General features: G+C 47.6%; 2 protein-coding genes across 2 annotated transcripts in view; both read right to left on the minus strand.

The window, feature by feature from the left end:
• Nucleotides 1-12,211, minus strand: part of LOC307199135 (mitogen-activated protein kinase kinase kinase 3-like) — a 111,383-nt gene that overhangs the window by 97,655 nt on the left and 1,517 nt on the right. The window lies entirely within an intron of this gene.
• The window catches only part of XIRP1 (xin actin binding repeat containing 1), a 282,674-nt gene that overhangs the window by 9,961 nt on the left and 260,502 nt on the right, over nt 1-12,211 (minus strand). The window lies entirely within an intron of this gene.

Below are 12,211 nucleotides of genomic sequence, written 5' to 3' on the forward strand. Positions count from 1 at the left end.
GCCATTAAAATTAAAGAACTCTCAGCCCAAGAATTTGCCGACTATCAGACATGAACTGAGATGACATACAAAAAACCCCACTCCTCCTTGCCTCCTGCCTGCCTGTGCATTCTTCCTCTCAGCAGTTAATTGCGGGGGAGGGGAACTAATTACGTCGCTGCCACCATTAAGAAATTGAGAATCAGAAATCCTTCCAATCTATTTCAGATCACTCAGAGATCTTACCAGTAGAACCTGATCTGCCTTCAATGTCGTGGGAGGCTACCGAAATAAGTTTTCCCGGTGCTATTTCTGACCCAAACGTCTTCTGGCTTCTATCGCCTGCAGGAAAGGCCTACACCTGAATCCCAAAGAGATGCTGCGTTCGGAAACCGCTGCATAACCAATGTCAGCTTCCCGCGATCACAACTGGAAATGAGCGAGCAGGTGAAAAGCAGGAGGCCCTCAGCTCCTCATCAGCCACATAGATGGAAGAAGCAACACAGCCTTGGGGTTGTCAAGGTCTTTTCTAGTATGGCTCCTATGCCTGTGACTGCTGCTCAGCCACCAGAAACGTGGGAGGTAGAAGTTTGTCTCCATCACTGAATTAGGATACTGGGGAAAAGCTTCACCTATTGTTGAGTGGGTTCCAGGTTACTGAAGGCTCTAAGGCAGTGATGGCCAAACTTGGCCCGCTGCTCTTTTGGGACTACAACTCCCATCATCCTTAGCTAACAGGACCAGTGGTCAGGGATGATGGGAATTGTAGTCCCAAAACAGCTGGAGGGCCAAGTTTGGCCATCACTGCTCTAAGGCACCTTGGCCAACCTATCATATTGCTCTGACTGGTAGGAAAGGATAGCAAACTTCTAGTTCTCCAGATATTGTGGGATTACATCAGCCCCGGCCAAAACGGCAAATGGTCAGAGACAATGCGGATGGCAGTCCAAGAACATCTGAAGGACTACAGGGTAGACACTCCTGACCTACATACAGCACAGTCTAGGGATTGAAAGAATGTGGGCGACGTCACCAGCACTAGCCAATGCAACCCCTTCTATAGCTGGCCATTCCTCGGTTTGTTGAACTGAACCGTTCTGAAAACTTGTGGAACTGGATCAGGATACAAAAGAAGAAGCACATTTGTATGGAACGTCACAAGGCTGTCTCCAGACCAGGTACACGGATCTCAAAAACGAAACATCGGCCTTCATCCTAGCACGTGAGACTTGCAGGAAAAGCAACAGACTCGGGATCTACAACAACCAAATGCTCTGGGTGGCAAAGTAAGGGGTGTCTCAGGGCAGGAACAGGTGTGAAATCATCTGTCCATAAGAAGCCAACTTCTTCCTTGCTGCTCGAAAACACGCCGCCTTCCTTTGACTTCCCTTGAAGCGATTCTGAGCGCAGCGTGATTAGTCATTTTGGCCTACGCTTCTTAAGACGAACGACGGGGGTTTGCGGGAAAGCCACAGCCAGGCCTCGCTTTGGGACCAGCAGCCTACGTATCGCTTTCTGAGAAAAGCAAACATCATGTCTGGCGTTTCTGCTCAAAGAAAATAACTGAGATGAATCCCATATTTCCTCCCTGGGCTCACATAATCTATTTTCCAGAACACGTGGTGCTCAGAAAAGACATTCAGTCTGATTCTCGTGGAAGGGGAAAGTTTGCAATTTAATCGCACACAAGGTTTCCATCGCTACAAACGCCCCGGGAACAGAGGCAGCTAAGAGGGATTTCTCCAGCTCGGCCTTATGGGACATGAAACCCTGACTTGGATGTCTCTCGGTCAAGGATAGGAGAAACTCTTAGTGGCCTTGTTCCTTTCTGGGCAACCTCCCAGAGGCCACATGCCATGGTTTGGCATAGTCATTGGCAAAGGTGAGCGCAACAAGGGATGAAGATTCTCTCTCTGTGCAGGGGACTAGTGTCAACACACTCACACATCCCTCTGAAGCCTCTATCCAGGGAAGCATTCAAGAGTTCAACTTGGACCCATTCCCACCAGGTAAAGGGAAAGGTACCCCTGACCATTAGGTTCAGTCGTGACCGACTCTGGGGTTGCGGCGCTCATCTCGCTTTAGTGGCCGAGGGAGCCGGCGTACAGCTTCTGGGTCATGTGGGCAGCATGACTAAGCCGTTTCTGGCAAACCAGAGCAGCACACGGAAGCGCCGTTTACCTTCCCGTCGGAGTGGTACCTATTTATCTACTTGCACTTTGACGTGCTTTCGAACTGCTAGGTTGGCAGGAGCAGGGACCGAGCAACGGGAGCTCACCCCGTCGCGGGGATTCGAACCGCCAACCTGCTGATCGGCAAGCCCTAGGCTCTGTGGCTTAACCCACAGCACCAAAAAGGTACTAAGCCAGCTGCAGAAATTCCCAAGCGCCAGAGAAGCTCAGAGGACCACATTTGCCCCTCACCCTGGACCTGAGGTTCCCCATCTCTGCTCTATGTGGTCAGGGAAAAGGCCCAACCCCCTGGCATATCTATTCACACACACCTTCATTTATTTGCCTTGCAAACGATGTAAAAATATGGGCTCTGTGCATAGGCATGCAGACAAGACCTACACCGTCCTTACTTCTCAAAATGACAGGATACAGGGTAATTATTATTACTATTAAATTTCTATAGTGACCGTCCTCTGAAGATCACACAGTGGTTTGGAATATTAAAACACAAAATACGTACCGTAATATAAAAACCAACACACACACACACACACACACACACACACACACCCTGTTTCAAAGGCCACAGGTGGTTTTATTAGTCAAAGGCCTGGGAGAAGAGGAGTGCTTTTGCCTAAAGATATGTAAGGAAGGTGCGAGGCGAGCCGCCCTGGGGAGAGCATTACACAAATGGGGAGCCACCACAGAAAAGGCCCTGTTCTCATGTTGCTGTCTTCTGGAGCTCTCGCAGAGGGGCCACACAAAGAATGTGTATATGGCAGCTCAACACGGTGGATTCTATGTGTGTATATCTCGGTGGTAGGGACTGGCAGGGGGGGGGAATGATTTGTTCCACATTTTTTAATGTGAACCTACCTAATTTGCACTTTGCAAATTGGCCTTACACCATTTAGGGCTCTTGTAAAAATAAGAAAAGTACCGCCAACCAGAACCAGTGTGCTGGCTGATCACAGGGGATTTCCCCTCTGCCACTTGTGTGTCACTCTTAACATCCAGAGTCTTGGATGGGATGCTTCAAAATGCTGTGTTTGTTACAACCCAACACACAGAAGCCCCATGAAAACATTTGCATGTGTGTCAGAAGTGGGACATTTCAACCAAGGAGAAGAGTCGGTGGAAGAAGATTGGAAAAAATTTAAAGTTTATCTTCAAAAATATTGTAAAATTAAGGATTGTTAGAAAGATGTTGGAAAAAGAAAATTATGTGGTTTTGGCAGAAATGACATAAAGGATTAAGTAAAAATGAATGGGTGAAAGAGAGAACGTTAAATTAAAGTATATTAAGACAAATTATTAAGATAAAAACAAGGTTGGAAGGATTTGCTGAAATAACAATTTGAATTAGAATACAAAAATGGGAGGTGTGAGGAGGTCAAGGAAATAAGTAAAGGAAAGAAAGCTATGTAAAGGTTCGATTTGTTCTCTTTTTTGTATTGATTGTATTTTTTCTGTTTTTTGCTTTTTGTTTTTTGCTTTTCTCTTTTTCTCTTTTTGTAATCTTTAAAATTTGAATAAATATTATTTTAAAAAAACAAAAAACAGAAGTGGGACATTTCAGCCGAGGAGGGGAAATCCAGGCGTAGTTTCAAACCCATGAAATAACACGCAACCCAGGGAAAAAATGCCTGCAATCTGCACGTAACAACGTCAACCTCTGTTTGACAGACCGCAAAAGGGCCCACATTTCAATATAGTCCAGCAGCTATTAAGAGAGCCTTCCCCTCTTTGCTTCAGGTTTCAAGTTCAGTCCGCCTTCTGCCCCCACTGCTGTCTGAGTGGATGAAAGTCTCCACGCAGCAGCTCCAATGGCCTACAACATAAAGCATCTCTTTTTAGCACTTGCAAAACACAGTGCCAGTTGTGGCTTTCTGAGCACTGAAAACCAAGACACATCGAGGAGGAGCAGGGGTGGGGGCGAAAAAGACCCCAAAAAACACCACTTTAATGGAGAGGTATATAAAGGGGCCTTTGAAATCGACAGCGGCACATTCTCCTGGAAGCCACAGGAATCCCACCGAGCTCAGAGACGCCTTCCACCGAAGAGGTTTATTTTTCTGCGTTTCCACACAGTCCAAATCAATTCTCGCTTTGGCACAAGGCGGGCGAAACTCGTCGCGGCACGTCCGTCCGCTGGCCAAGCAGCGACTATATTTAACTGTTTCGGAAGTCCAGCCTGCCCCTTGTGTGTCCCTAGGGCCAGGAGGCAGTCTTAAAACACACATACAAAGAAACAGCTCCGGAGGGAAGCTGGTCAGCTGTGCCACATGTGTGAGGCAGAAGCCTTGCAGGTCAGAAAACTGATCCCCTGCTACGGGAACAGTGGCGTAGCGTGAGGGGTGCAGGGGGGACCAGCCGCACCGGGCGCAACATTGGGGGGGGGGCGCTCGCACTCGCAGCTCTCTGCCCCTACCTGGCTCACTCACTCTCTCTCACTGCAGTGCTGGCTGTGCAAATCCGATCCGAGCTGCCGAGTCGCCGCCCACTGTGGAGGGGGAGGGTGCCAGGCGTGCGTTGCGGAGCGGAGAGAGAGCGAGGGAGGGACTATCTGGGGGAGGGACAGTGCAGCGGCCGCCCAGCACAGCGCTGAGCGCGGGAGAGAACCACACCAGACCAGCCCAGGCAGCAGCAAGAAGAAGCTGGCAGCGGCGGCAGGTTAGGGGGCGCAAATTACTTGCCTTGCCCCGCGTGCTGACAACCCACGCTACGCCGCTGTACAGGAAAGAAGCTGGAGGAAGGAGCTGCAAGCAATTCAACCAAGGATGCCGCCATCACATCCCAGTAGCCTCCCAATGCTGTCAATCACTGCTCAGAGAGCCAATCTGACCCAACCTGTGTTCCACTCGTTCTACTTTTAGACTGCCTGCTGGCCAGCCATCAACTCTGGCCCAGTTTTCACACGCTAATAACCCATCCTGTAAAGGCGAAAAGGTGAAGGTGAAATGGTTACGTCCAGTCAAAGGCGACTATGGGGTTTCAGCGCTCTTCTCGCTTTCAGGCCAAGGGAGCCAGGGTTTGTCCACAGACAGCTTTCTGGGTCATGTGGCCAGCATGACTAAACCACTTCTGGTGCAATGGAACACAGTGACGGAAACCAGAGCGCACGGAAACGCCATATACAGTGGTACCTCAGGTTAAGAACTTAATTCGTTCTGGAGGTCCGTTCTTAACCTGAAACTGTTCTTAACCTGAGGTACCACTTTAGCTAACGGGGCCTCCCACTGCCGCCGTGCGATTTCTGTTCTCATCCTGAAGTAAAGTCCTTAACCCGAGGTACTATTTCTGGGTTAGTGGAATTTGTAACCTGAAGTGTCTGTAACCCGAGGTGCCACTATACCTTCCCGACACAGAGGTATCTGTTTATCTACTTGCACTGGCAGGCTTTTGAACTGCTAGGTTGGCAGAACCTGGGACAGAGCAACTGGAGCTCAACCCATCAGGGGGATTCGAACCGCTGACCTTCCAAATGGCAAGCCCAAGAGGCTCAGTGGTTTAGACTTAGTTCCATCCTGTAGAATTCTACCAGTTATATTTTATCTGCACAACTGGAATGAATTTCTGGAACCAAAATGCTTTCTCTGTGCAGCCTGAGGAGGAGCAGTCACCATTAGGAAAAAGAGATCAGAATTACTACTACTACTATTGTTACTACAACTACTACTACTATTGTTTCCCCAACCACTCTGGGCAGTTTCCTGTGCACATAAAAACATAATAGGTCAATATACAGTGGTACCTCGGGTTAAGTACTTAATTCATTCCGGAGGTCCATTCTTAACCTGAAACTGTTCTTAACCTGAAGCACCACTTTAGCTAATGGGGCCTCCCGCTGCCGCCAGAGCACGATTTCTGTTCTCATCAAGTTCTTAACCTGAGGTACTATTTCTGGGTTAGCAGAGTCTGTAACCTCAAGCGTCTATAGCCCGAGGTACCACTGTGTATATATATATGTGGATTTTCCCTGGACAAGTGACTTTTCTTCTTTAAGCTCTCAAGGTTCTTAACCTAGCCCAAGGTTGCCACCTGAACTAGCCAGGTGCTTAACTGATAATAAATCACAATCAGTCCATCGTTTGAAAAATAAGACTTTAGAGCCATCTTGCTCCAAAATGGCAACTAGACATTCCGTTTGGGTGACTATAACCTTGGTTTAAGGAGCCATTTGGCACCTAGCTTAAATATCTGAGTTTCTAACACTGGGAGAACCCCAATGACATGGAGAAACAGAGAAACCCTCAATAATCCCAAGGGAGCCCCCCCCTCCAATAGGCTCCTGCCCTACCCTCAAGAGTGAAGGGGCCAGAAGACCCAAGCGGAAGCACAGAGTCACTTTAGGAGTGCCCATTTGGCTTCCAGAGGAGGGTCTGCAGAGGAGGGGAAGGAAAGTCCAGTTGCAAACAGTGACCCAGCAGCTCATCAGAGAGCGAAGATGTTGGTGGTGAGAATATAAGTCAGGGCAGGGAAGTTTTTTCAGCCTAGGGACCACATTTCCTCGCTGTCAAATTTCCATGATTCACATAACAGTGGTGCTTGGGGTGAGAGGCAAAAAAAAACAGTACAGTGGTACCTCTGGTTAAGTACTTAATTTGTTCCGGAGGTCCGTTCTTAACCTGAAACTGTTCTTAACCTGAAGCACCACTTTAGCTAATGGGGCCTCCTGCTGCCACCAGAGCACGATTTCTGTTCTCATCCTGAAGCAAAGTTCTTAACCCGAGGTACTATTTCTGGGTTAGCGGAGTTTGTAACCTGAAGCGTATGTAACCCGAGGTACCACTGTAGGGCCAGAAGCAAAACTGGGCAGAGCAATGGATGTGACTTTTACCTTTGTTGATTGTACTGAAAAACACACAGCCCTCTCTGTCCCCAATCCAGGCAAGCAAAGGGCTTCAACAGGGGCGAGACTCCACCTGGGTTTTGTACACCTCCCCACACTTGGGTCCACAACCGACTGAGGTCAGAAACACAGTGCCATCACTCAGGAGAAACCCAAAAAACAAGCGTATCCGTATAGCTGAGGTCAGCAACCTCAAAGACCGGGAGGCAAGGTCTTTGAAAGGTCAGTAGCACAGAAGATCAGTCAATGAAATCGAAGCACAGCTCAGAAGAGTCCTGTGACCTGAAAGACGTTTGTCCCAACAGCTAGCAGACTTCAACTGAGAGGCACAGGCCGTTGACATGGGTGCTTGCCCAGAAAGTGTCAAAATCCAGTGTATTCAAAAGGACTTCCGAGTTGACATGGTAAGGACTGCTCTGCCTTATATTCTGGTGCCTCAGGCCCCACCCAAAAACAGCTGCAAGCACTTAATTCTGCTTTCATTGAGTCCCTTCCTCCCAAGGAATCCCTTACTCATGAGTCGCTCTGTCCCCCTTGGGCTTCAAGACACACGTTCCTCCATGATGTGGCCAACTGACTTTGGCCTCTGTGGCTTCTACATTCTCTGAAGCTGGGAGGGATTTTTGCCTGCCACAGGTGAGTCATAGACCCCGCTCCATGGGTCCTTCCATGGCAACGGGCTTGATGAGGTCTTCGTTCGGATGCAAACCATCCTTAGTGCCAGAGTTGGGGGCACCATCTGTTCCCCCAGGATCTCCTGGATCTGTGATCACGCTGGGTCTTTTGACAGAGGAAGAGTTTGGGGTCAGGCCACAGTCTGGCAGTCCCCTCTGGACCCATGCAAAGTAACAGCTCCTATTGACCTCCAAGAGATGGGGCTCGCTTGCTCCAGCTCCCACATGGCCACCCCAAAAGCTGAGAAATAGCACATGGCAACTCAAGAAAACAAAGCGGAGCCTGCAGGATCAGGCCAATTCTAGTCCAACATCCTGTTCTTACAGCAGCCACCCAGATGCCCCAAACAGAAACAAGAGCACTCCCACTCAGCCCAGTGGCTTCCGGCAACTGGTCTTCAGCAGCCATTCATAGTCTTCCCCTCCATGAACTTGTCTAGTCCTCTTTTAAAGCCATCCAAGTTGGTGGCCCATCACTGCCTCCTGTCTACCTATGTGCTTCATGAAGAAGCCCTTTTCTTTTATCTGTCCTGAATCTTCCAGCATTCCCCTTCATGAGATGTCCCTCAGTTCCAGTGTTATATGGAGGTGAAAGTCTTCTCTACCCAACTTTCTACAGGCCATGAATAATTTTGTAACAAGAAAGGGCCTTCCCGGTGGTGGCCCCTTTGCTTGCGTAATGACTTCCCAGGGGAGGTCTTCCTGGTGCTTAATTTAATGTCATTCCCCCCCCCCTACACCAGCCACATAAAGGTAAAGGGTAAAGGGACCCCTGACCATTAGGTCCAGTCGTGACCGACTCTGGGGTTGTGGTGCTCATCTTGGTTTATTGGCCGAGGGAGCTTCCGGGTCATGTGGCCAGCATGACTAAGCCGCTTCTGGCGAACCAGAGCAGAGCATGGAAACGCTGTTTACCTTCCGGCTGGAGCGGTACCTATTTATCTACTTGCACTTTGACATGCTTTTGAACTGCTAGGTTGGCAGGAGCAGGGACTGAGCAACGGGAGCTCACCCCGTCGCAGGGATTCGAACCGCCGACCTTCTGATCGGCAAGTCTTAGGCTCTGTGGTTTAACCCTCAGCGCCACCCGCATCCCACACCAGCCATACTGACCTGTTTATTCTCACCAACCTTTTAGTTCTGATCCTTTCAGCTGTTTGAGGTTGTGATCCAATGTTGTTGGCATGGTTTTCACACACACACACGGGTTTACATTGACCATTTCAGTGCTGTGTCGTAGACTTAACACTCTAGGGATTGTATTATATCTGACTATTTTTTTAGGTGACTTATAAATACAGTTTTTAGAAAGCAGGTGGGATGGGGATAGGGTAGCCTAGAATCTCTGTTGAACTGAGATGAACCAAAAGGGTGAAACTGGAAATCCGTTCAACAGAATCAGAGCAACGTGGTAGCCAGCAGAAGTTTCCATCCTCTGTTGCAGCATGAAACCAATTCCTGTTACACGGCTGGTACCAAGATTCCAGCAGGATTCTTCTCTAGTGCCCCACAAAAGCTCTTTTCTCCTGAAACAAGTTCTGACGCAGAACTGGAGGGGTGTATGTTTTTGTAGCACTAAGAATCCAAGGTTTTAAAATGCTCTTCTCATACTGTGTATGGAGGTTTCGTGTGTCAGTTACTGAGTCAGAGATTAGAGGAAGGTGGCAACAAATAAATATAAACCAAGCAATGGCTACCTGACTGCCATACCTTTTAGAAGACATCTGAAGGCAGCCCTGTTCAGGGAAGCTTTTAATGTTTAATAAGTTTTTGTATTTTAATATTCTGTTGGAAGCCACCCACAGTGGCTGGGGAAACCCGGCCAGATGGGCGGGGTATAAATAATAAATTATATTATTATTATTATTATTATTATTATTATTATTATACCCTCAGCCATTTGCTGAGCTGCTGTGATGTCACAGAATGTCCACCTTCAATCCAACTATCCATACTCTAAGCGAATGTTCTGTTTTGTGTTGCAAACTGCCCTGTGATCTTTGGGTGAAGGGAGGCGTACGAATTTAATTACCGGTAAATCAATACTATTCTTAATTCTTATCATTTCATTTGCATGCCGCCCTATCCTAGATCTGAGGGTAGTTCGCAGCATAAATAAACAAAATGTAGCCGTTCCAGCTATTTTCTTTCCTCTCCTATGCCCACAAGGGATCATGGTGTGTTTTTCTTAAAAAATAAATAAATTCAAAAACAACTCCCTGCACTATTCTCTGCACTTGTAATGGATTTTAGTCCAGTGCAATAAATAAATGAATGAATGAGTCAACCACTATTCTCAGATATGATTGCAAACATCTGGTTTTGTATCTTGATTATATTCTGCGAACCGCCCTGAGACACCCAGGTATATGGTGGTATATAAATTCAATAAATAAATAAACAAACTACCGGTAATAAATAAAATCTGGTTGGCCCTTTTGGGAACATGATGTTGGACTGCATGGGCCACCACCATTGGTCTGATCCAGTAGCCTCTTCTTACGTTCTGCCCTTTAAAAAGGGAGGGACTTATTGATGTAACTCCTAGGTATGTAAGGATAGTCTGTCTCCTGGATCAGGCCAATGGCTCTTCAAGTCCAGCATCCTGTTCTCACAGTGGCCAACCCAATAGATGCCCTTGAGAAACTCGCAGGCAGGATCCGGCCACAATAATACTCTCCCCTGTTGCAGTTTCTAGGTAGTTTCACTCCCATATATTGTAGCGTTGTCACTTTTAGTCTTAGAAAAATGGGGGAAATGGAGCTAATTCTGATCCTCATTTGTTCCTTCCCCATTAATCCAGAATAAAGGTACCCCTGCCCGTACGGGCCAGTCGTGTCCGACTCTAGGGTTGTGCGCCCATCTCACTTAAGAGGCCGGGGGCCAGCGCTGTCCGGAGACACTTCCGGGTCACGTGGCCAGCGTGACGAAGCTGCTCTGGTGAGCCGGCACCAGCGCAGCACACGGAAACGCCGTTTACCTTCCCGCTATAAAGCGGTACCTATTTATCTACTTGCACTTAGGGGTGCTTTCGAACTGCTAGGTGGGCAGGAGCTGGGACCGAAAGACGGGAGCTCACCCCGCCGTGGGGATTCGAACCGCCGACCATGTGATCGGCAAGCCCTAGGCACTGAGGTTTTACCCACAGTGCCACCCGCGTCCCATTTAATCCAGAATAACTACCACCAAACACTGCTACTCCCTCCCCACCTCCTTCATTAAAAAAGCAGATTAAGACTCTCCAGCCAATACTTACATATCACGAACTGAAAAGCGGAGGGACAGAGAACACAATTTCCCTGCCCCTCCTTGACGGCCTTCGCTTATTTTGTTGCTTTAAAAGGTATCAGCGATATGCCACAAAGCAATCAAACGTGTGTTAAATTACCCGGAAGCTGCCTCCAGCTGAACTAATAATGGAGTCTGAGGTCTTTACTGCTGTTCAGATTATCTAATTGCTTTGACTTCTTTTCCTCCAGTTATGTCAAGAACAAGAGCAGGGTGGAGGGTGGGGAGGAAAGCAGGAGGAGGAGGAAGAGGCATCCCATAATAAATAAATCCGTGGGAAACGGCAAGAAAACAAACAAATAAACCCTCAGCAAATTCAAAGCCAGGTTTTTCTCATTCCAAATTTCCCAAATCTGTGCAGGAGATGGGATTTGTAGATAATCAGTGCACAAGAGTGGGGAGTGGTTTTGAAACAAGTGCTATACTCTATATAAAGAGTGAGGGGTGTGAGTTGAGCGCCACACCCCTTATTTCCATCATCCCAGTGTTGTCAGGTTGACACCCACAGATTATTCACAAAATTGTTGTTGGCTGGGCTGGGCTATTATATGCCAAGGCTCACAAGCGTGTCTGAAATTGACTTGCAGTCTTTGTTTTAAATCCAGGTCTGTGCAGGAGTTGGGAAAAGAATTCTGCACATGGGCAAGAGAAACGCTCTTTTTTATTACTCCCCAGTCACAGGGCTGGACTCCAGCCTTCAGGTTCGGAGGCTCCTACTCATAACAAATTTCCTGGACTGGTCCCAGCTGCAAAAGCAACACCTGCCACAGCAATGCCAAGCTCTGCAGGAAATCACTTTTAACACAACTAAAGTGGTATATAAAAAAATAAATATATGAACTCCTTGGAAGCACGTCAGTCTGGTTTGCAGGAAACAGTTCAGCCCCAAAGTCTCTCTTACATACTGCTGCGTATGCAGATTAAAGTTACTTCCCGCAACGCCCAAAAGAGAAACCTTAAGTAAATATAACAGACAATAACATACACACACATATATAAATGCAGGTTTAAAATGTAAAAAAAAAAAAAAAAGCGGTCTGGTCCAAGCCAGAACTTACCCCCAACTTTAGAACACTTTTTGAGATTACTCTGTGCTAAGTGAAAGACACTCTGTACATGCACATGGGCACCCACTTAAAAAATTATTTCATCAGAATTTTCAGAACTGAACCTGGAACTTCTGCATAGGGACTAAGATGTTCCAGAGCAAACAAAGTTACTCATATTTTAAAATCCTGCTTTCA

Source organism: Podarcis cretensis (assembly GCF_951804945.1).
Source record: "Podarcis cretensis genome assembly, chromosome: 12".
Lineage (NCBI taxonomy): Eukaryota > Metazoa > Chordata > Lepidosauria > Squamata > Lacertidae > Podarcis > Podarcis cretensis.